Source organism: Muscardinus avellanarius (assembly GCF_963383645.1).
Source record: "Muscardinus avellanarius genome assembly, chromosome: 14".
In the NCBI taxonomy this organism is placed as follows: Eukaryota; Metazoa; Chordata; class Mammalia; order Rodentia; family Gliridae; genus Muscardinus; species Muscardinus avellanarius.
In genome coordinates, this window is record NC_137800.1 from 7,333,065 (window position 1) to 7,357,656 (window position 24,592).

Here is a 24,592-nt window from a genome sequence, read left to right on the forward strand (position 1 = left end):
CTGCCATTCTCCTCTCTCAGCCTCCCAAATACTGGGATTATGGCATGTACCAACATACCCTGGCTCTCAGCAATTTTGAATATGAGCATTTATGTAGAGAATACGGGAGAGAAAAACAGCTAAAATGTTTAGACACTCCATCGTGGGGCATATTAGGTATTTCTATGCTCTGGCCAAGGGCTCAGCAATAAAGAAAGGCCCTGAGGGGTGAAAGTGGGAAATGTGACATGGTTCCTACCCTCCAGGAGAACTCGGTTACCTCCAAACGTTTCAAACAAGTGTGACGGAAAGATTATAAGTGTGCACCAAGTCCTGGGACGTGGCTGAGTGCGCTGGAGGAGCTCAAGGGGAGGCTGAGGGTGCAACGTAGTGGGGGAGGAGACAGAAAGTTGGCATAGGGGATGGGGCACGCCTCTAGTGAGGGCCGGGGGATGTCTACGTCGGAGAACAGCCTCGTCCCTCTCTGGTGGAGGTGCCACAGTAAGAATGGCGGCCGGGCGTGGTGGTGCATGCCTGTAATCCTAGTACTTGGGAGGCTAAGACAGGAGGATCACAGGTTCAAGGCCAGCTTTGGTGACTTAGTGAGACACTGTTCCAAAGTAAAAAATAAAAAGGGTCGGGGTATAGCTTGGAGGTAGAATGCCCCTGGGTTTAATCTCCAGTGCTCCCTCCCCCAAATAGAAGAAGCCATGGCACAGAAGGATGGAATAAGACCGGTGCCGTATCATGGGAAGGCTGAGCCCATCCACACACCAGGGACCTTCTTCAGCCCCTGCGGCTCCAAACAAGTGCTCCAGACCCTGCAGACTGAGAGGCACGGTCCAGCTTGCGCCTGTAGGGACACGTCAGATCCTCAGCTGCAGCCAATGGAGCCTCGTAAGTAACCGTGGCACTCTCCTAAGGACAGAAAGCCCAAGGGAAGCCGAGGGTTCCGGCTGCAGGCTGGCGGGCCTGCGCCTCGCTGAGGTGCCGGCCACTATGGGCCACAATGAACAGCGTGGGGACGGAAGGTCCCGGCGACCCAGGGACGCGCTCGCTGGGATGGTAGGACCACTGGCCGCGAGACCCGAGAGAGAAAATGAGCTTCCTTGGAGAGCTCAAAGTTCTGCCCTCTGGTTATCCCCCCAGGACCTACTACACAACCTCTCTAAATCACTAATGCCACTTGTAGGAATTTAACCCAAGGAAAAATGCAGGAGGGAAATAAGAAAGAGGTGACAATATAACAATGTGGATTTAAAGTCTGACTTGGAACAATGAAACCTTGGAATCAACTGAGTGCTTAGAAAATTACCATTTATGATTTATCAAGTGAATGGAATCCTATGCAGCCTATTTTAATGCCACGCCGAGAGCGGCAGAGAAATAAATGTAGGAAAATATTTGGGCTGTGGGTAAGGGAAAACACCTCTACTATAAATTTCACGTAGATAACCATGACGACTGAATGAAGTATGGGTGTCGTGAGGGAAGACTGGCAGCGCAGCCTGCAAAAACAGCCAGGAGAAGGGCGCGAGGCGTTTGTTTTTATTCATTTCCTTTGTCGTCAGATTCTTCTCTTATTCTCTAGGGTGACAATATGTTTAAATTTTTAGGCACATTTAAAATCAACAAAATGGCCAGGTGTGGTGGCGCACGCCTGCGATCTCAGTCCTTGAGAGGCTGAGACAGGAGGACCGCAGGGAGAGGCCAGCCTCAGCAACTTAGCAAGCCCCTGTTCCCAAGTAAAAAATCAAAAGGGCTGGGGGTGGAGCTCAGAGATAGGATCCCCTGGGCTCAATCCCTAGTACCATTAAAAAAAATCAACAAAACTATAGACCTTCACACCCCCTTCCCAGTGGTTGTTTTCCCAGGAGAGTCAAGACTTTTCTGTGGCCCAGAGGAAGCACTGCACTTGGACAAGAAGGGCAGCCCCGACACCACGGCGGCCTCCCTGCACGGCCCTCCCCGCACACGCCTGTGGGCCGCCGTCCACTTTCCAGTCGTCTCACCCCTTCTTCTCCTTCGCCCACATCTCGTCCATCCTCAGAGTTCATGCTACATCACCTCCCACACATCTTTTCAACGCCCCTAATTCTTCCCTTCGCCACTATGACCTCCCTGTCCCACTGCCACCACCTCCTTGTCTGGGCTCCAATAAACACCTTCTGACCCCTCTAGGTCCCTTCCCCAGTTCATTTTCCACAACGCAGCCACAGTTAGCTTCCAACGTGAAGGAAATCTAATCATGCGGCACAGACTCCCAAACACCCTCCACCACCTTCCATGGCTCCCCAGGACTCCTGAGCTAGCGCTGGACTCTTTAGCCTGGCCCTCAAGGCCCCTCGTCCCTTCACTACCGCCACCCTGAAAGCCTGGGACCACAGTTCTGTCTCTGCCACGTTCACCAGGGTGCACTCACAGAGACCATATCTACCCGCTGGCTGCAAGCTCAAGGAGGGCTGCAGCTCCTCCTGTGTCCCCACCACCCCAGTCCCCGCTGCACACCCGCTCGGAAGAGTGTGCAGGGAGGAGGCGCCGAGTTCACGAATGAGGCAAATGGTGCTTAGATGTCTCCTCTTAGCCCTTAGGACAGATATATTTTATTTGATTCAGTGAATATATATATATATATATATATATATATATATATATATATATATATACACACACACACACAGTGGAATGTCTCGTATGACAGGATGCATCTGGAGGGATGGATCGGTCATTCAGCAAATTTCATCACTGTGGGAAGACCCTAGAGGGCAGGTGCAGAAACAGATATCCATGAAGTCACGAGGACACTGGATCTTATGGGACCAACACTGTACATTCAGTTTACCATAACCCAAAAGTTGGTACGTGGCATGTGAGTAGATGTGATATATCTTTGTGTGTGTGCGCATGTGGGGAGTGTTCACAGGGGACTGAACCCAGTGGTGTTCTCCCTTTCTCCCTCCAAAGCTACCCCCAGCTCTTTTTTTTTTTTTTTTTTTTTTTTGGTGGTACTGGGGTTCCTGGAAACCCTTCTACCTCTGGATGGGCTACACTCCCAGACCCATTTTTATATTTTAACTTGGAAACAGGGTCTCCTAAGCCAGCCTTGACCCTGCGCGATCCTCCTGTCTCCTCCTCCCAAGTGCGGGGATTACAAGCGTGCGCCACCACGCCCGGCTGGCTCTTTTTATTATTTGTTTTGAAACAGGGTTTTGCTAGGTTGCCGAGAGTCTCACTACATTGCTGAGACTGGCTTCAAGGATATGATCCTCCTGTCTCAGCTTCCAAAGTACTGGGATTACAGGCATGCACTACAATACCCAGCTAGATGTGACATATCTTTATATGCGCATATGCCCTGGATATAAAAATAAATATTGAAAATGGTCACTCAGAAACAGTCCCCTGGCCAGGTGGGGACCAGGAAGTCCACTTAACGCCCCTCCTCCTGCCTCCCATTCAAGGCAGCGGTGCAGGCGGAGGTGAGGGATGGTGTTCTACACCAGAGTGAAGAACGTCTGTTCACTTCTCCCGCCTCACCCGAGAGGTTCCCTGTCTGGCCTTTTATTCCAGAGGCGAGGATTAAAGATAAGAGGTCCCGCAAACCTGATTTTGCCTTTTCTTCTGAAATGGCCTGCATCAGCCCTGTGGCAACGGACACAGCATTAGCCAGCGAGAGAGGACACACTCTGGCCGAAAGCCTGGGCTCTGGAACCAGACTGCTGGCCTGGCCTCCCCTGCTGGCCAGCCTGGCTCGTCATTCACACTTCCTACCCATTCCTCTTCTCATCTGTGAGGATGTCTTCACTGTGTCTCTACCTTGTGGGTTGATGTGTGGGCTAAAGGAGTTGAATAGGTAGAGCCCAGCACACAGCAAGCACCACATAACCCTCAGGCTAGTGTTACCGTCTCTGTGAGAGCTTTCGAATGGTAGAGTCGCCTCTCCTCCACGTCCACGCCCATGGCAGACATCACCAATCAACCACAGCATCCTTCCGCAGGCAGAGGTGAAGGATGGAATGTTCCACCCTCCTATGTGACCACAAAATTCTTCCTCGACATGATGCCCCACGGAGTCTCTGCTCACTTAGAGGAAGACTAGGTAATGCAACCATTTTGTCATTCCTAGTCTCAGTGAATAAAACAAAAAGATGGTACAGAGAAAGAAGCCATTTTTCTACATGACAAATTGCAATAACCCCTGCTCCCCCTAAGAAACCTCTCACGCACTGTACAGTCGTGTCCCTTATGCCTGAGGGATGTGCCCCGAGTAAATGTCTTCTGACACCCCAGACAACCCCGGGCCCCCGTGTGCTGTTTTTCCTACATGCCCTGCAGCTTTGCCACGCGGTGCCAGGCTTCATCTGTCCAGCCATGCCTTATGCCCTGCAGCCTCTTTTGCATGACTCCTCACGTACTTTGGGGCCATTATTAAGATAAGGGCTTCTTGAACGCAGCCCAGAAATCCCCCACAGTCCATCTGATAACCCAGATGGCTACCAAGTGACCACAAGGTGGGGCGCGGGCAGCGTGGCCACACTGGGCACAGTGTGATGGCCGCCCGCGCGTCGCTTCCCCACGCTGCTCAAGCACACGTTTCTTACGGATTGTCTAATTCTGGAATTTTTCATTTGCTATTTCTGGGCCACAGTTAATCACAAGAACTGAAATCCTTGGAAAGCGAGACTTTGGATAAGGGGAGATTACTGCATATAGCTTTAGAAACAACGAACGGGAGGAATCTGAGGGCTGCCTTCTGTTCCCTGAGAGAATGGTGAGTTCTTTAAAACCCAGCAGTGGCTGTTCTAATCCCGGAAAGCAAGGCTGACTTTCTAAGGACATTTTCCCAGTGGAACTCTCCTAAGGCAAGCCCTTTGGGGACAAACCACCAAAGAGCCTTTAAACATAATATGGGCTAGAAGGCTGGGCACTGAGAAAAGCCCCACTTACAAACCTCTGTTTCAAAAATCAGAGGCATAGCTCATTACAGAAACAATAAAACTCACTAACCCCCAAAGCCAGTCATCAGTGGGGTCCTGACTACTGAGGACAGTGGGCTGTGAAGTGGAGACGCGGCGTGACAGCGGGGGCATCTCTTCCCAGCTACCGCAGGGTGGAGTCCTGCGTCCTGGAGGGCCGGGCTCCTGTCCCTGCCCCTGCTCTCTGCTCCCTGGGGGTACGTTCCAAAGTTACAGGCCCCAAGAGGACCACCTCTGCTGGTAGGGATGGCTCGGCCTCTGTCAAGGGTATTTGAGGACGATGAGGAATAGATTTTCATTTATCTTGAAAGCCAAGTACTTGAGGAGCAGAAAGGTTAATTAGAGCAAGACGGGGTCAAAGTCAACTACCAGATAGGTTTTGAAGGGGACTTGGGGGATATGTTCAAAATCTTTAAAAGATGAAACTGACATTGCTTTTTATTTTGTTTTGTGAATGTCTAATGTACTTCATTTTTTATGACTTTTCTTCCTTGAAAAGGGTCCAGGAAAGGGAAAAGGGAAAGAGGAAAATGGCTAGAGAGAATAGAGGGGAGAGTGGATATGATCAGAGCACAAGCAATATACGTGCACCTACGTATGGAAAACTCACAGTGGAGCATATGGATTTGCACAATGAATATGCATTCCTAACTATAATAAAGATAAGAGGTACATAATACTGCGTGCTGATGTATCGTAAGAGTTCAAATTCAAGCATAAACACCCAGCAGTAAGCTCCTAGTTCTGTGCTCAAACTGCGGCAGCTAAAATCCCTATCTTCTGGTGAGGGGGTTGGCAAATGGCAGGGAAGTGGAGGAGAAGGTCCAGAGCCTCCTCCTCTGACCTGGGTAGCCAAGAGGACACTACCTACCTGGAGCTGCCAGGAGCCACTGGACATGAACTACCCAGGAATGAGGAGCCTTGACTCATACTCAACTCTCAGGGCTGCAGGTAGCTGGAAGGTCAGGCTCCTCCTGGTCATATGACTATCCTGGAACCCAGAGAGTCATCCGTACTGACTTATCCTGTGTTCTACCAATCATCCCTGCCGTTATTGTGTCTATCAGCGGTAATTAGTGGTCTTATTTGGACTGGAGTATTCGAAAACCTATCAACATCCCAAACAAAATATGGCCTCACCCTCCCTCCCCGTCTCGTCGCAGCATGCCTCAGGTCACAAATTCAAAGGTATCTCACACAAGTCAGACTGGCTCTAGGGAGGGTTCCCACAGGACCCCCAAGCCCTAATCTTGGACCAGCCTCTTCCACCTCCAGTGGGGAGTGCCTCAAGGATCCTGACCAGATCCCATCCCAGGGGTCCTCCACAGCATCAGAGATGGCCTGTCACTTGGAATGGGACAGGAGCCCTGGGAGAGAAGGGCTAACTGCCCCTCCTGTCACACAAGACCAGAGGCACTGTGGTTCCAGGGGGTTTCTGGTCCCTTATTATTCCTATGATTGGGGGCTACAGCACTTATGGGGAAGATTAAACCAAAGAGTAAATGGTGACATAGTTCTAAGATGAGGGATTCTATAGTAGCTTCTAAAGAATTATCATAAATATTTTTCCATGGCATCAGGAAATGGTAATAATAGAATCAAGTAGAGAAAAAAGGAGCAAGAAACAAAATACGTATCCACTCAACTAAAGAAAGAACGAAGGCACAAGAAAGTGACAAGAAGGAAGCGTGCAAAATGTAACGGTGGCTGCTTCTATATGCTGATTTATGGTGATTTTTCTTCCTTCTCTATATTTATATGTACTCCCAATTTTCCCTTCAGTAGATTTTTTCTTTGAGAATTAGTCAACCATAAAAAGAAGCTGGTGGAGAACAGAGAGCTCAAAAGCAGCACTTTCCAAAGAAGAAAGCCCCTAACAGGTATGTTTGCAGGTTGTACAAATCTAAATGTTGCCAGGAGACACACCCCATTTTCCTCGAGGAGGAAGAACAGGAGAAGCAGCAGACCTCCTGACGTGGGCGAGGCAGTGGCCAGCTCGGTCCTGCCTCTTCCCGTAGGGACTCAGCAGGGGCCTTTCTGCCCCAGGGTCCCCAGGCCTTGAACACTGGCCTCCTCCTGCATGCAAAGCCACGCAGCTGGGGCGCTTCCTTGGGGACTCGGCGGCTGAGAGCTGGTCCACTCCTCTCTGGTGGGGGTCAAGGCTGTGCCCCTGATGTGGGCAGACTCTTGAGTTTATCAGTTTGTAGGTAGGGTGACAGAGGGTGCAGGGAGCAAGCGCTGCCCAGCAAGTCAAGTCTCAGAGATCCACCTTCTGGCCAGAAAAGATCACAGGTAGGAAAGAGTTGCATGACACGCTTCTGCGCCAGGTACTGTGCTTCAGGTCAGCGGCCGCGGGAGGGAGATGTCAACTCTCTCCATTCCTCACTGACCTGCAAGGCCCCGTCCCCCTCCTTGGTGGCTCTGATCCGACACATGCCCAGTTTCCATGCTGAGAACACGCCTCGCGCTCTTAGAGTAACCTGCCCACCACTGCCAGCAGCGCCCTGGGCTCAGGACCCCAGCAAGCACTGCATTGCCGTGCACCCCGCTTCTAGAAGAATTCATGTTCACGTCTGCAAGACTTTCATTAATTACCGCATTTAAGAACCATGTCTAACTTAGGCATCTGTGAAGGCATATAATACTGTATTAATTGATGGAAATTGTCTACACCTGACTTTTATGAAATCCCCCCATTAACACAAGTAATTCCTAATGACTACCAAAATGAGATTATCTTGAAAGTAGAAATTACATTTAAAATACGGTTATTTTTAGGATGAAAGTCTCTACCTCTCCCTGAGGCACATGACAGCCTTGTGAATAGCAATGGAGAAGACAGTGAGACTGTGATAAATGAGTCAGCCGACATGAGTTCCTCTTGTACGAAGAGATGTATTTCCTGTTGACTCGGAAACATATTTTAGATTTTTAAGGCGAATGTGAAACATATCTATAAAGGATCATAGAAAAAAATCATACTTCTTATTATAGTTTTTTAAAACATGGCACTTTAAGACCCCGTGGGGGCCAAGCGTTGCTGTCTGTGCTGTTTTATACCCCAGATACATACATGAAGCAAAGCATGTGTTGCCAGCTGGCCCTATTAAAATAATCAGCCCCGCACAGAGCAGGCCAGCCCTACGCAGCTCCTCTTACCTGTCACCAGATCACATATCTCTTTGGTGCCTAACCACATGCCTCTCGTCCACCCTGAGACCTGCTCTACATAGAGCACCATGGCGGAGGCAGCCGTGGCTCTAGAGAAGCTACACAGCACACGAGCATCTTTCCTCTCTCCCTCCCGCACCTGTCACAGCCTTAAGCAGGCAGCATGCTGTCCTGGGTGCTACACAGTCGGCCTGGAGGTCGCACAAGGCGCTGTCAGCTGCCAGTCAGCAGCTGAGCAGGAACGGTCCAGCTCCCCACCCCATCCGCTGACAGTGATGAATGCCCAGGCCTGGTGCTCTGCGGAGCCTGACAGGCCCGGCCCTCCCCCAACCATCTGTCCCGGGCCAGCACCATCCTCCCCTCCCAGCAGCCGGGTCAGCCCCACGACGCTGCCAGCTGTGGCTGAGGTTGCCCCTTGGCATTCTGGCTACTGTTTTCTCATGAAAAAGAATTCTGACTTTATTTCTTGATAGAAGTTCCTAATCAAAAATAGAGCAAGGCTGGGTGTGGTGGTGCGCACTTGTCATCCTAGTACTTGGGAGGCAGAGAGGCAGGAGAATGGCAGGTCTGTGGCCAGCCTCGGCTACTTAGTGAGGCCCTCCGCAACTTAGTGAGACCCTGTTTCAAAATGAGGAACAAAAAATAGGGCTGGGGTACAGCTCGAAGGTAGAATGCCCCTGGGTTCAATCCCCAGGACCACAAAAAAATAAAATAAAATAAAGATTGGGATGTGCATTGTGACAACACTTACAGCAGGCTTGTCATCATTCTCTTTTACATCACGAATGAGAAGATACAGCGAAACATTTGACTTTAAAAAGTAAGAAAAAGACATCATCGTAGATCTGAACACAGATACCAGTTTGGCCCAGGCCGGCTTCCATTTTTTATTTTAACAAAAGGCTTCTAATTTAAATTATTTGTCTATTGTTGAGATCAGGAGAAGGAGAGAAAAGATTCTAAGAAGAATAAGACATTGGTAAATAGATGGAGTCATGCCAGTGGCACACACCTGTAATCCTAGTACTTGGGAGGCTCAGACAGAAGGATCACAGGTTCAAGACCAGCCTCAGCAACTTAGTGAGACTCTCAGCAACCTAGAAAGACCCTGTTTCAAGACAAAAAATAATAATAATAAAAGGCTAGGGTTGTAGCTCAGAGGTAGAATGCCCCTGGGATCAATCCCTAGTACACACACACACACACACACACACACACACACACACACACACACACGATGGGACAAGATTCGTCAAAGGTCAGACTCCACGATACAAAGTACAGCTTCATGGTGGGTGTGGTGGTGCACACTTGTCATCCCCGCACTTGGGAGGCGGAGACAGGAGGATCGCGCAGGTTCGAAGCCAGCTCACTGGCTTAGGAGACCCTGTTTCCCAATAAAAATATAAAAAATAGGTCTGGAAGTATAGCCCGGAGGTAGAAGGGCTTCCAGGAACCCCAGTACCACAAAACAAACAAACAAACAAAGTACAGCTTCTTAACTCAACTTCATGATGCTTAGTGAGACAGGGCTGTCTGGGAAGACATGGGCACCAACCTGGGTATGGTGGCGCACGCTTGTAATCACAGTATGGAGGAGGCTGAAACAGGAAGATCACGGGTTCATGGCCAGCCTCCCAAACTCAATTGAGACGCTGTTTCAAAATAAAAAATAAAATAGGGCTGGGGGTGAAGCTCAGAGATAGAACACCCCTGGGTCCAAGCACCAGCACCAAAAAAAAAAAAAAAGAAAAAAAAGGCAGGTACCAATATTCTGCAGGGCATAAATATGCCACGGGATAATATATATCCTCACATAGAATGCAGTAACTGCCTTAGAGGGGAAAAGTGCAGGAGAATATGGAGAACACATTACAATTTGCTTTAAAAAACAAACAACTCGCTGGGCGTGGTGGCGCACGCTTGTAATCCCCGCGCTTGGGAGGCGGAGACAGGAGGATCACGCAGGTTCGAAGCCAGCCGTGTGCGCTGGCTTAGGAGACCCTGTTTCCAAATAAAAAAATATATAAAATAGGTCTGGGAGTGTAGCCCAGAGGAAGAAGGGCTTCCAGGAACCCCAGTACCACCAAAAAAAAAAAAAAAAAAAAAAAAAAACCAAACAAACAACTCTAGTTACTTTTGAGCTATATCCCATGCCATGTATTACTTTTTCAGAAACAGAAATAGCCAACATTTTAAATACCCCTGTCTGTGTGAGCCTGTGACCCTGGAAGCCCAGGAGCCTTTTGTAGGCTGAGGGCCACACTGAGAGACAGCAGTCACTGGGGCTGGACCTGCCGGTGCTCAAGTGCACCCAGTCCCAGCACAAAGGCCCACGGTCCCACCCGCAACCCAGCTTTGAAATGCGAGCAATTTAGAGCACCCTAAAAGGCCTCAGCAAAGAGAGGTCACTCTTCCCTCTCCATCACTGGTGTACAGTTTCCAGGACAATCAATACGGTGCTCTTTCTAAGGGGAAAGGACTTTCGGAGGATTAATGGTTTCACATTTTGGAGAGAATTAAAAGATGGTTGAAAATAAAGGTATTTTCCAATTTCTTCCCTTTATTTTAGAAGAAAGAGACGGAGATGGAGATTAGTGCACCAGCAAGTATGTTGCCTTCCTAAAATTTGGTAGTATATACAGAGATCATTTCTCTGTCCCTCCTTCCTCTCATCTCTGCTATTTTTTGTCTTACTTCCTAATTTCCTCCATGATACAAAATAAATGTATTTTATAATCTGCTTTAGGTGTTCACCATTGCTAATTTTTTTTCAGTACTGAGACTTGAACTCAGGGCTTTCTATCTCTTGATCTCCCAGCCCTACTGTATTTTTTTATTTTGAAACAGAGTCTCACTAAGTTCCTGAGGCTGGCCTCCAACCTGCAATCTTCCCGTCTCAGCCTCCTAAGTATTGGGATTACAGGCATATGCAACCACATCTGGCTCTCCATTTCTAATTTTAAGGCAGTTCAGACATTCTATGTTTCCTTTAGAAATTAAGTTTTTACTATGAAGCTTTCAATTCATTTTCAATAAGTCAATGGATTTTTTTTAAAAAAAGAATTCAACTCTTTTTGTGTGTGTGTGTGTGGTACTGGGGATGGAATCCAGGGGCATTCTACCTCTGACCCACACTCCTAGCCGTATTTTTTTTTTTAATTTTAAAACAGAGTCTCACTGAGTTGCAAAGGGCCTCAATAGTAGCTGAGGCTGTTCGCAAACCATGATCCTCCTGTCTCACCTCCCAAATGCTGGGATTACAAGCGTGTGCCACCATGCCCGGCTCCCAGCTCTTACTGGAGAGACAGCACATGTAATCAGCAGCTCTGAAAATTTCCACTGAGGACCCAGCCTTCTGAGATAGCAGGTCTGACTTGTGACTAATTAGGAGAAGTTGGCTAACCCAGTAGCATGTTCACATTAAGAAACATAATGAACCAAATTTCCAACTGGTTCTAAAAATGACTCAGAAAGGCACATTATGATGTTTTTTGTGCTTGTCTTTTTAGGCAGACCAGAATGCCTTCCCTTGGGGAAGTTAGTAGGAGTGGGTGGCTCTTCACACATTTTGGGGCACCTGGCTTCAAGAAGGGACAGAGATGCTGGCAGTGCTCTACTTGCCATCTTCTTTGAATACTGCTCAAGCCTCACTTGAATAGTCAAGCAGTGGGTGCTATGGGCAGGAATCCTCTAATAACTGACGGGGTGCTGCTGAGTGGGTACATGTCCGAAAATACGAATCACAGGAGAGGCAGAGGCAGGCACCTTCCTCGGAGCCCAGTTGGGGACCGAATGGAGTCTCTCTCTGTGGGAAGGCCATCTAGCTTCCAGAGGCATGCAGGCTAGCGGGGGCCTAAGGCACGCCAAACATTCCTCCTATCCTAAACCTGATCAAGGGCTCCGGGAAGCAACTGAAGGAGAAGACAACTGACCTGTCAAACCCGACTGCAAGGGACTTCAGCTCAGGACCCGCAGGAGGCGGATTCTTCGTGAATCACGTCTTGATAGGTCTGCCAGGCTCTCCTGGCTAACAGTAAATTAGAGGAATCTCTGTGTACTGTCACTTTCTCTTCCCAAAATGTAGGCTATTGTTGAGAAGTTTTATGGGGAGGACCTAATGTACCGCAGGCACGTCCCCACTTAAAAATGAGTCACGTTTCAGAAGCATGTTTATAAGATAGGCAACTGGGGTGCAGAATCCACTTTTCCATGAACATGCTGGTATAAATGGTGGCAAGCCAACCCACATGGGCCTACTCAGCCCATAACGAATCCCAAATACACCTCTTCCCTGGATTCCGACCACCATGTACAAAATACTGATTCAACCAGAAAAACACATCCTAAGTTCTACCCTCTAGCATCAGGAAGATGCCCTTTCAGACTGGTCAGGTGGGGTACAAACCAGGAGAGGGCAAAAGGAAACATTTCTTCACTTTCCCAAGCTGCCTAGCTACTAAGGTAGAAAGAAGTCTCCACGCCCTATTACTCGGCTCTGTGCACACAGTCTTCCCCCCAAGTTGAGAAGGAAATCCCTTCCTGCACAAAAACCACTATTTGAATGCAACGTCTATTCCAAATTCAGAGATCCAAGCTCTGGCCAGGTGATGAAGTCAACGGTCACAGCACAGGCTCTCCCATGAGGCTGCAACCCCATTGGGCTGTGGTCTCACTGGAAGGCTCGGTGTTGATATGAGGTATCCCCCAAAGGCTCATGTGTTGAGGGCTTGGCCCCCAGTGCAGCAGTGGTCAGGGGTGGGCTCTTAGGAAGCGACTGGTCAGGAAGGCTCTGAGTCATGAGAGGATTGACCCATTGATGGGCCCAGAGCTGAATGGACGATTGGGAGGTGACGGAGACCACATGATTGGAGGAAGCAGGTCACTAGGAGTGTGCCCTGGAAGGGTATATCTTGCCCCAGCCCCTTTCTTCCTCTGCCCCTCTTCTTTGCTACCATGATCTGAGTAGCTTTCCTCTGCCACACCCTTACGCCATGATGTCCCACCTCATCTCAGGCACAAGCGATGGATTGAGAAAACCATGGACTGAAAGTTCTGCAACCATGAGCCAAATAAATCTCTCCTCCTCTTAGCTGCCCTTCTTAGGTGCTTTGGTCACAGTGATGGAGAGCTGACTGAGTTCAAAATCCATAGCCACAAATACTCTGATTCTGCTCCGTTAAGAGGGGAGCTTGGTTCCTTGGCCCTGGAGTGCGGAAGGGACTTAGCGATGTACTCCCGTTGAACAGAACACAATGCGTGTGCTGGGAGGTCAGTTCTGAGAACAGGTCATGGGCTGTGGTGTCTGTCTTGGGTGTTCTCTTGTTCTCTCTTGGAGAGCTTGCTCTGGGGGAAACCTGCTGCCAGGTCGTGAGGGAGCCCACACGACAAGACATGAAGCCCCGCATCAGCGAGCCCCGGAACACGCAAAGCAGTGATACCCTCACGGCAGCCTCAGAAGCGGGACATCCAGCTGGACTGTGCTCAGATTCCTGAGGAATCTGGAAGAGCCCAGAGAAGCATTAGATACAGATGATGGTTGTTTTAAACCACACACTTTGGAATAATTGATTACCGGCAATAGAAAATTAATATACTAATATGTTCTAATAGAGAAAAAAAATAAGGCCATTTTTGCAAACAAAAACTAATGACATAAACCAGTAAAGCAAACCATCTTTTACAAGGTTAATTTCCATAGGAAAAATATATTTCCAGTCTATGTGCTTTACAAATCAGTCCCTGGAACATAACCCATTTCTAAGTTGGAGACCATATCTATCTAATTTGTTTTTTCTAGAATCTTTGTTCCCTAGTGTGCTAGCAGTGTTAAAATGGGCATTTCTGTACCACCAAAGTCTAGGGGTAGTGTATAAAATAGAAAAGTGGGCTTTTAGCACTTTTACAATAATTCTGGTGATTTTTATTCATTTGCGTTATCCAGGGGATTGTTAGTTGCTTTTCCTGCTGTTTTGTTTGGAGAAAGTTATATCTCTGCTCTATAGGGCTTACAGAAACAATGAGGAAACATGTTTTGCCAAAATTCCCAGGGAGGCTGAGTCGAAATTCTTGCCAAAGGCCTAACTTCAATGGAGAGACTTTTCTGTCTTTGGGTAGGGTTTTGTTTGGTTGACTGGCTTAGTTGAGTTCTGGAGCCTTTCTCTTTGATTAGATGAAAGTAAACAGATGGTTGTTTTTCCTATATTTTATAGGAATAAAAATTAAATAAAACATGATTGAGAATATTAAACTAGGCTATGTTTTAGCTTGGATATTTTATCCACAAGTAGCTTAAGGTCCTAGTGTCTCTATTTAAGCGTAAGATACTGTGATCCTATTATATCCCATGCTCCCAGATCTCAGGAAAATCTAAACAGCTCTGCTAACCGCCATGGAACCCTGGAGGCCTCGTGCTCGTGTGCACTATTTGAGTGGTGTTGGAAACTGAGTTTGTGTCTACTCGTTACAGAACTATCACCCACCACACTGCTCCTCCTCCCCTCCCTCAAGTCCCAGAGAGGGGAGGGGTGAGGGAGGAGAAGCAATATTAGCTGACTACACTGCAATGTCTCCCCCCCTTGTAAAAATCAGAGCAAACACCCCAAATGACAAAAATCTCAACGCCAACCGTGCCTACAAGAAATTCCTGCATAGCAGTCTGGGTCCAATTAGGAATTTTTTTTTCTTAGATACAAGCCACACAGTAGGCTAAACAGGGGGAGACTAACATACAGAACACTGTGACAGAAGTGAGTGTTCTACACGCCCATCGCTGTCTGATCTACGGGGCTCGACAGGACCCGAGGGCTCAGGGAGAGGCCCAAGGAAGGCCAAGTCTGGAAGCATTCAGACCTGCAGAGGAGGGAGAGCTTCAGTCACGAGACAGCTGAAGCTGATCTCAAAATGCTGGGCCGGCAGCAGGCCAGCCAGCTGGACGCAGTGACCAGCAGCAGGCCAGCCACCTAGACGCAGTGACCAGCAGCAGGCCAGCCAGCTAGACGCAGTGACCAGCAGCAGGCCAGCCAGCTAGACGCAGTGACCAGCAGCAGGTGACCTCTCTGTGCTTGTGCAGTGGGGACAGGAGGTCTTAGAGCATCTGCAGGGGCTCTGGGCAGACCTCATTAGGCAGGAGTGACAGACCTCAGTAGTCCAGAAACTCTGGTCTCCTCTTAAAAGGCTATGGAAAAGTTATCACCAGACCAAGGCTGTAAACACAGACACAGGCTATGCCAGAGGTCCTCAAGCCCACCGCACTGACCCCGGTGTCCCCTAGCAGTCTCCTTTACTGAAAATGCTTCACACCATGACCATAAGAGACATACTAATCTAGTCCCCTTGCTGATTTCACAGCTTATGCAGAAGGGCAGGCTCAGGGTAAGAGGCAACAAATTCATAAATGAGATGCTTTGAATGATACCCAAAGAAACACAAGAAATAGAAAATCTGACACAGAAAACTCCAGACTCATACCTGCTCACTGGGAAATTCTCGAAACACTTAAAGTAGAGATGATACTAATCCTATGTAAACATTATCAGAAAAGAGATGAGGGCGCCGGGCGTGGTGGCGCACGCTTGTAATCCCAGCACTTGGGAGGCTGAGACAGGAGGAATGCACAGGTTCGAAGCCAGCCTCAGCTACTGAGTGAGGCTCTCAGCAACTTAGTGAGGCCCTGTTTCCAAATAAAATATAAAAAACAGGTCTGGGAGTGTAGCCCAGAGTTGCAAAGTAAATTAAATTTCTATGTAGTCACAACGAGCAAGTAAAACACGAGTTTCTACAAGAAGCAATATTATTTATAATGGTGTCATGTTACATTAAGTACTTAGGCAGATTTTAAACAAAATATGTATAAAACATGCTCCCTGAAAACTATAAAGCTTTGTTGAGAAAAATTAAAGGAGATCAACATAAATGGAAAGATATATCATGTTCATAGATTGGAAGACTCAACATTCTTAAGAGATTGATTTTCTCCGAATTAATCTCTAGTTCAACACAACGCTGCTGAAAACCCCAGGAAGTTTTTCTTATAGACATTGATTCATTGATTCTAAGAGTTAAAGGGAAAATCATAATGCCTAAAATAGGAAAAAAAAAAACTTGAAATATAAATTCAAGGACTTAACCTTTCTGACTTCAAGACTTTTATTAGTCAACACAGTGTGGTGTTGGCATGACTGGGCCCTATAAATGACTGGAACTGAAGAGAGGGAACAGAATTAAATTTTGACAAAGTTGTTGCAGTCAGTTAGGAAAGTATAGTCTTTTAAACAGATGGAGCTGGAACAATTTGATATCCGAATGGAAAAAATAATAATAAACCCTGAGTCTTACCTCACACCTTACACAAACAATTAACTTGGAATGAACTGTGAAAGTACTCACAATGTAAATGTGGTTCTCAACTCTGTCTCATTCACTTGAAAAATACTACTGTGAAAATCCAATGGAAAAGTAGCCCCTTCCTCAAAACTACACTGTTTATACTTCTGTTTTCACATCCTAACGGCACAGTCTGAACAAGGTTCTGAGAAGAACACGGTGGCTAGAGGGTGGCTGGGGGAGTCTCTGGGGTCCGTGATTCTCTATGTTTATGGCGGCGACTATTACACAAATCTATATATGCGGGAAAATTTCATAGAACCATACACCAAAAACAAAGTGCAGAAACTAGTGACGTTCAAAGTCTACACTTGAGTTAAGAGTACTGTACCAATGTGAATTTCCTGCTTTAACAATGATCTGTGTTTATTTAAGATGTTTACCACTGGAAGAAGCTGGTTGAAAGGCACCTTGGAACTCTGTTCTACTTTTGTGACTTCTTATGGGTCTTAAAGTATGTCACAATAAGTATTTACTTTTTAATCTTGTGAGAAATTCGAAACAGATAACTATTTCTTAATTGTTTAAAATGAGCTTACAAATATGTAAATGTGAGCTTGCAAATATTCCAAGGTTATAAAGAAAATTGGAAAGATTTTTCTTAGAGCATAATTTTCAAAGTGCCACAGTATTAACCTATTAATTCAACCCATTAAATTTCATGAAGCTGTAGTCTAGATGTCTAATTATTTCAGGAATCTAATAAGTAATAGTCCTATTTCTTAAGTAACAGAACTAACACAACTAGTTCTGAGTAAAGAAATAGCCTAAGTATAACTCCATGCTGACAGGTAACATGATATTTACCTAATACACCTGAGGGGCCTTGGAAGCTTAATTTTAAAATAATAAAAGCATGCAACGACTGCTTGCTAGGAGAATGAGTGTAATCAAAACATCTGGGGAAGAAATGCAGACAAATAGGTTGAGCCTTGTTATTACAATGGATGATCTACCTGATTTCCCCCTCAGATTTCCAGGCCCTAGTTTGTAGAGAAACATATTAAATATAAATGTTCCTCTGGGGCGTGGGATGGTCTTTCTGAGAGTGACCATGTGCGTCGAGCTCCTTCACATTCTGGCTACAGCACTCCTAGTAAGGTTTGTAGCACACAGCGCCAAGCAAGAGTGGAGCGGTGGAGAACACAGCCTGGGGGCTAAGGAGAAGGAGGTTTCTTATGAAGCCTTCATTTCCCTTCCTATGCCTTCAAATTCCACAAACAGGCATACTATTTTATGAAAGTTTTTACTCCAGGATGCATCCAAGAGTGCCACAAACCCTCGAGACGCTCCAGAGATTCCAGCCAAGTTTCAGAAGCACCTGCTCTCTGCCTATTGCCTGGAGACCACATGCGAAGAAGGTTCTGCCATGCAGTGTTCATGGCGGTCAGCGGCTGACCGTACCCCTCGCCCAAGCTCCAGACCAAGGAAGGACTGTAAAGACCAGCCCTCTGCAGCAGGATGACGGGTACCCGGGCCTTTCAAATCGAGCTGAGATGAAAGGTATAGCTAAAGTTAAAACTGGATGTAAGTCCCCGTTTAAAGGAACACTTCATGAAATTGTCCAGAAACAAAAGCAATCCCTCTGCCAACAGGAAAAGGCATGAATTTACAGGATCGACCGTCAGAATGGCTGGTGACAGCTCACACAAAAAGATCTGAGCCTGGTATTTTTATAAGAAGCAAAGCGAGACCTTTCTTCTATACAGAGCGCAGAGATAAATGACATATAGGATTTAAATCTAACATTTCCACGGAGGAGACAAGGGCAGCACAGCAGGACTGCCCTTGTTTCGCACACAGGCAGCTATTGCCCGGTGTCCCTCCTACCCCTCCCACTGCGCCGCACCTGCCCCAGATCCCTCCAGGAGGCACGGAACCTTTTACCTGCGCTCCAAGTTTTAAGTCCTGTGTGCTTCCAGGAGAACAAGCACCGTGACAATACTGCCCAAAGGTAAATGGTGACTGTCCAGGTACTTCGACAGCATGGGTCGGCAAAGCCACGGCCGACTAACCAAACCTAACCTGCCTCCTGTTTTTGTAGGGTCCATGAGCTAAGAACGGTTTTGCTATTTTTTTTTAATAGCTGAAACACAATCAAAGGAAGAAAAATACTGCACGACACATGAAAATTCTATGAGATTTAAATTCAAGTGTCATTAAATAAAGTTTTATTGGAACATAGCCACGCTCATTCACGTCTATATTGTTTATGGCTGCCTTCGCTCCACAGCGGCAGGCTCTGGTGCCCGTGACAGGGACTGTATGGCCTGCAAAGCCCAGGATACTTACCATATGGACCTTCACAGACAATGTGTGCCAGCCCTGTCCTAGAGCAGGCAGGAGAAGCAGCGACCGTGATGCTAAGAGGAAGCCTCGCCAGAGGTAACTTCCCCATAAAAAGAGATGGGAACACGGAAGGCAAACCTGGCTCAAGTCACCCCTGTGTCCAGGTCCAGGGCAGGACTTTCAGAGGAAGAGGGGCACTGGTAAGCGACAAGTGCAGCCTGTTGCAGGGACGGCTGGACCATGGCTGTGCAGCTCCCCGCCTTCCTGCCCCTCAGGAACTGAATGGAGGTAGAAGCCATCTCCCAGAGGCACTGTGAGAATCATAAGGGAACCATCCCCGGAAAGGACCTGGCCCTGGCATTGAGGCTCAGCCTCAAAGGATGGGTTGGTTTCCATGGCAACGCAGGGCCCCAGATATGGAGGATTAAGAGAATGGTGGGTTCGGCCCCTGGTCTGGGGTTCTGTGAAAGATGCCCGCAGTAGCTAAGGCACAAAGGGAGTCAGGCCAGATCCTGGGCTGACAGACAACTCTCTTCTCCTCCCGTCTCCTCGTGGCTGTTTCTCTCCTCTGTTCACATCCCACTTCCTCAGACCCGCTGAAGTTCCTAAGTTCCTGTAAATGCAGCTCTAAAGGGCCCCCGAGGGCGTCTTCAGAAGTAGACACGGGTTAGTCTGCCTCACTCCCGGCAGTCAGATCCTTTCACCTGCTTGCCCCCCACGCTTGGGTAACAGCTTTGGGGGGAAACCCTAGATCCACAGCTGAAAGCATCTTCCAGCGGCCGAGTGAGAAGTAAATGAGATTCCTGGGACTCCGAGTCATTTGTAATGAATTCTAATGGCAGCCAGGCCCCGGCCGCAACGCAAGCTGATGAGCTGCCCCTGCCGCCAGCTGTCCCTCCACCACCGACTGTCCACGAGGGACTCGCTCTCGCCCCGGGCAGAGCCATCTCCAGAGACCAGATCAGCAGGGCTCTGCAGAAGAGAACAGCAGCCCTTTGGCCCCACGGTAGGGGATTTCATTGCAAATGTTGGGGATGTTTACCAAAAGCAGAAGGCAGAGGGGAAGAACAGTTAAGAGCTGGGCCTCAGCCCTGCAGTCAAGAGCATAAGGCTACGCGTGCAAACTGGTCATTCTCATGTTTTATTCAAAACCATCTACTTGCTTTTCCCCTCATTCACCCTTTCTTTCTCTTTGTCAGTGGGAGAGTTGATAAATTTAGGCTGTTTTCTGTTCAATTTGAGCACTCAGCTTGGATGGGGAAGACCCAGGGTTGCTACAGTTATGAGCTACACGGCTATGTTCTTTGTCACATCTGAAAACGTTCCTGACTCCTGATCTCTCCATCCATTGAGTCAGGCCTGTCTTTTGCTAGTTCCCAAACCGTTGTCCAGCTCTGTCTGCCTGCCAGGGCTGCGATGTGGGTCAGGTAAAACCGGGGCTGGTGTACCTTAGAGTGTCAGACAAACCGAAGGGATCCCATTATTGTTATACGTATGTCTTCACTTTAAATAAATGGCACGCCACGAGCCAGGTTTGGTGGCACGCACTTGTAGTCCCAGTACTTAGGAGGTTGAGACAAGGGGATCCCAGGTTCGCAACCAGCCTCAGCTATTTAGTGAGACCCTCCACAACTTAGTGGGACCCTGCTTCAAAATAAAGAACAAAAAGTAGGGCTGGGGATGTAGCTTGGAGGCAGAATGCCGCTGGGTTCAATCCTCAGTACTACAAATAAATAAATAAGTTTTTCAAAGAGCTGGTCAGGGTAGTATTTACAAAAAAACACAGCCAGGCGTGGTGGGCACGCTTGTAATCCCCGCACTTGTGAGGCTGAGCTGGGAGGATCACAGGTTCGCAGCCAGCCTCAGCAACTTAGTGAGGCCCTCTGCAACCTAGTGAGACCCTGTTTCCAAATAAAGAATAAAAATAGGACATAGGTTGTAGCTCGGTGGTAGAATGCCTTTGGGTTCAACCCCAGTACTGCAAAAAATAAAATAAATTAAAAAAAATAAAAACCTTCAATTTCAATGTAAATCAAGCCATTTCAGCCTAGCCCGGGAGATTTTCTGCTACTTTACATATAGTAGGCAACCTTCTCACATCCAGAGGGTTACCGTTCTCACAGGCAGGAAACAGATCCCTCCTGTTTCTTTGAAAAAGGTTTGGAGTCTATAGACACCTAAGGGGAAACTTTCAGGGTGGGATTGTTGTTTGTTTGTGGTACTGCAGATTGAACCCAGGGGCATTCTACCCACTTTATTTTTATTTTTTCTAAATTATAGGCATGTGTATGTAACCACGCCCAGCTTAGGATGGAAATGATTTCAGAGGCCAGCAGTGCAAGGGAACTGTGAGGGAACCCGTCCCCCCAACACACACACACACACACACACACTCCCCTACCTCAAACTTTTGTGTGTGTGTGTGTGTGTGTGTGTGTGTGTGTGTGTGTGTGTGTGTGGTACTGGGAATTGAAGCCAGGGGAACTCTACTTACAAGCTACATCCCCAGCCCTACTTTTCATTTTTATTTAATTTATTTATTTTTGGGTCTGGGGATGGAACCCCGGGGCATTCGACCTCCGAGCTATACCTCCTGCCCTATTTTTTTTCTTTTTTCTTTTTTTTTTTTTGCAGGTCTGGGGATGGAACCCAGAGGCATTTGACCTCCAAGCTACATGCCCTGGCCTATTTTTTATTCTTTATTTTGAAACAGGGTCTCACTAAGTTAGTGAGGGCATCACTAAGTAGCTGAGGCTGTCTGGGAACCGCGATCCTCCGGTTTCAGCCTCCCGATTGCCGGGATTACAAGCATACGCCACCACGCCCGGCTATCCTGCCCTATTTTGTATTCTTTATCTGGAAACAAGGACTCACTAAGTTGCAGAGGGCCTCACTAAGAAGGTGAGGCTGGCCGTGAACCTGCGCTCCTCCTATCTCAGCCTTCCAAGTACTGGGATGACAAGCGTGCACCACCAGGCCTGGCTTTAACCCACTTTTTCCTTCTGCCTTCACTGCTATTGCTGGGAGCTCCCAGGTCTTTGGTCTGCCCATGACTGTGGCTCCGGTGGCCTCCCAAGTGCTACTGTGACCTCTCTGGAAGCCTTCACTGGCTCCATTAACAGGAGATCCCAAACCGGGCACAGTGGTACATGCTGCAATCCCAATACTTGGGAGGCTGAGACAGGAGGATTGCCGGTATCAGGACAGCTTCAGCAAGTAGTGAGACTATCATCCACCTAGCAAGACTCTGATTCAAAACAAAAATAAGATAAAGTAGTGCCGAGGGTGTAGCTCAGAGGTAGAAAGCTATAGTACAGCAGATCCCGGTGGCCTCCTATCCGCCCTGTAGACCTCCCACTTTGAGTGCCTGGTGATGGAGGCCGCGGTCCTGGTGACCTGCCTGAGGTCTGTCTACTGTCGGTTCCCACACACTGCTGCTCCTGAGCATGACCACCTGCCTCTCTTGCTTCCTGTGTCCTAGTGTGATAAGAGCCTAGGTGACACCCTGACGCCCAGGACTGAGGAGGGACCAGGGTGAAGCCAAGCTAGAGAATAAGGTGGGCCTACACGCTAAGAACAAAGTCAAAACCCCAGACAAACTAAACTTGAAAATGAGGGCTCTTAACCTGGTGATCTATGCCCCAGCTGTAAAAGAAACTGTTAGAGACAGATGAGGTGGCTAACTGGCTCATGGGGTGTGTTGTTTTAACAGCTTGCTCTAGACGGTATCACGTGCTTCAAAAGACATGTTGATATAAAGGGGAAGCAGAAAACCAGGATTTCAGCCCGACAAGCTTAGGCAGAACCTCGGTATCATATGCTAGGTCTCAAAGCCCCAGGCAAGGCACTTAGAGCCCATTTAGATCCGGTCCTGGCACTGCCACGCAGTGGTGGCCTGCTGAAAAGGTGCAAATGAATAAAACCCTGTGAGGCCCAAACTGCAAACCTAAAAAAACCCAAAAAACCCACTTCCAGTGCACTGAAGTCAGGGCCCACTCCAGCTCTGAGCAGCCGGGCTTTCTGTAGGCCATGTCGCTACCTGGAGTTTCACATGCTCCGGGGGTAAAATGTGAGGCTGTTCCACAGTGACGACTAAGGTCTTTCCTGGTCTCATACTCCAGGAGCAAATCCATGACATACGGTGGCACTGAGGGAGGAGACTCCACTTCTGAGATTAAGTCACGAAATCCTGCGATGTACACCTTGCGAGTAGAGTCTCCCACGCACCTGGGTTCTGCAGAAGCAAATGCCATGTTGGCAAGCCGCGTGTAGCAAAGAGCTGAGGTGGGCCTCAGTGGCAGGCGGTGCGACCCTTAGCCCCACCGCTTTTGAGACACTGCATCCTGCGGACCCTCATGCCAGTGCGTCCTTCCAGGCAGAGCCTGGGGTATGACTCCACCATGGCCGCCACCCGAGCTGCTTGCGAGTGACCCAGAGGTCAGGGCCCAGCCGAGCTGTGTCCAGGTCCCAGACAGACCCACAGAGACAGAGCCTTATGTCACACTGCTAAGCTCGAGAGTCACGTACTGCACGATGACCATGGGTGTCTTGGCGGTGACGGGCCAAGATACTCATGGGAGCGCAGAGAACTGGGAAATTTTGGTGTGGAAAATCTACACATTTGGTGCCAGAAATGTTTTGTAAGTATAGAGGAAGTGGTTTTCCCCTTAGAACAAGTTTAGAGTCCGCATTTCTGCACCAACAAGCCTTTGCGTGGGAGAGGTGGTGGTACAGGGAACCAGGCAGGCGTGAACACAAGCCTTGCGTCAGTATCTCTCTAAGTCTCACTCGGCCCACAAAGGCAGCAGCCATCTCCATCTTGTGCACGAAGAAGCCAGCTCAGATGGGATTTGGAACAGGGACTTGAACCCCGGTGTGTTTAATTCCAGAGCCTGTGTTCCTAACCAATACGCACCATCAGCAGGGTGGTATTTTCACAAACCCGGAATGTCACCCTAGAAAAAAGCAGGACAAGGCCATGCCAGACATCAGGCAGGAAGCCTCTGCTGAACAAAAATACACAGGCCCTGCCAAGAGGAGACGGTGCCAGGACGAGGCTCTTTCTTTTCAGAATGACTGAACTACAGGGACGCAAAATGCATGATAATTGTAAATGATAGACTGGGAACTGAAAGCAACCATGGCGCTCATTCAGCCCCGCCCCTTTTCTAGAAAGATGCAGAAATCGACTCAGTGCCCAGAGCCCTGCAATTGCTGAGAGAGGCTGAAGCCCCAGCTCTTTGTCCTGGGTGTCTATTCAGTATGTAGAGCCAAAGAGTTAGTACAAGAAACCTGAGAATTCTGCTCTATTTTTTAAAATTAGATGATGACGCTGTCTTATCACCACATTGCTATAGAGGTAAAAATATATTCAACTTTTGTATGTGTGTGTGGTGCTGGGGATTAAACCTAGAGGCAGTCTACCTCTGAGCTACACCCCCAGTCCTATTTTTTATTCTTTTTTTTTTTGGTGGTACTGGGGGTGGAACCCAGGAGCTTCCTACCTCCGGGCTATACTCTCAGACCTATTTTATATTTTTATTTGGAAAAAGAGTCTCATTAAGTTGCTGAGCGCCTCACTAAGTAGCTGACACTGGCTTCGAACTTGTGTGATCCTCCTGTCTCAGTCTCCCAAGCATGGGGATTACAAGTGTGCGCCACCACGCCCGGCTTATTCTTTAATTTTGAAACAGGCTCTCGCTAAGTTGCAGAGGGCCTCACTAAGTTGCTGAGGCTGGCTGTGAACCTGTGATCCTCCTGTCTTATCCTCCCAAGTACTGAGAGTACAAGCG

General features: G+C 48.1%; 1 protein-coding gene across 1 annotated transcript in view; it reads right to left on the reverse strand.

The window, feature by feature from the left end:
* Nucleotides 1-24,592, reverse strand: part of MSRA (methionine sulfoxide reductase A) — a gene marked incomplete at both ends in the record, with an annotated part of 344,628 nt that overhangs the window by 200,157 nt on the left and 119,879 nt on the right. The window lies entirely within an intron of this gene.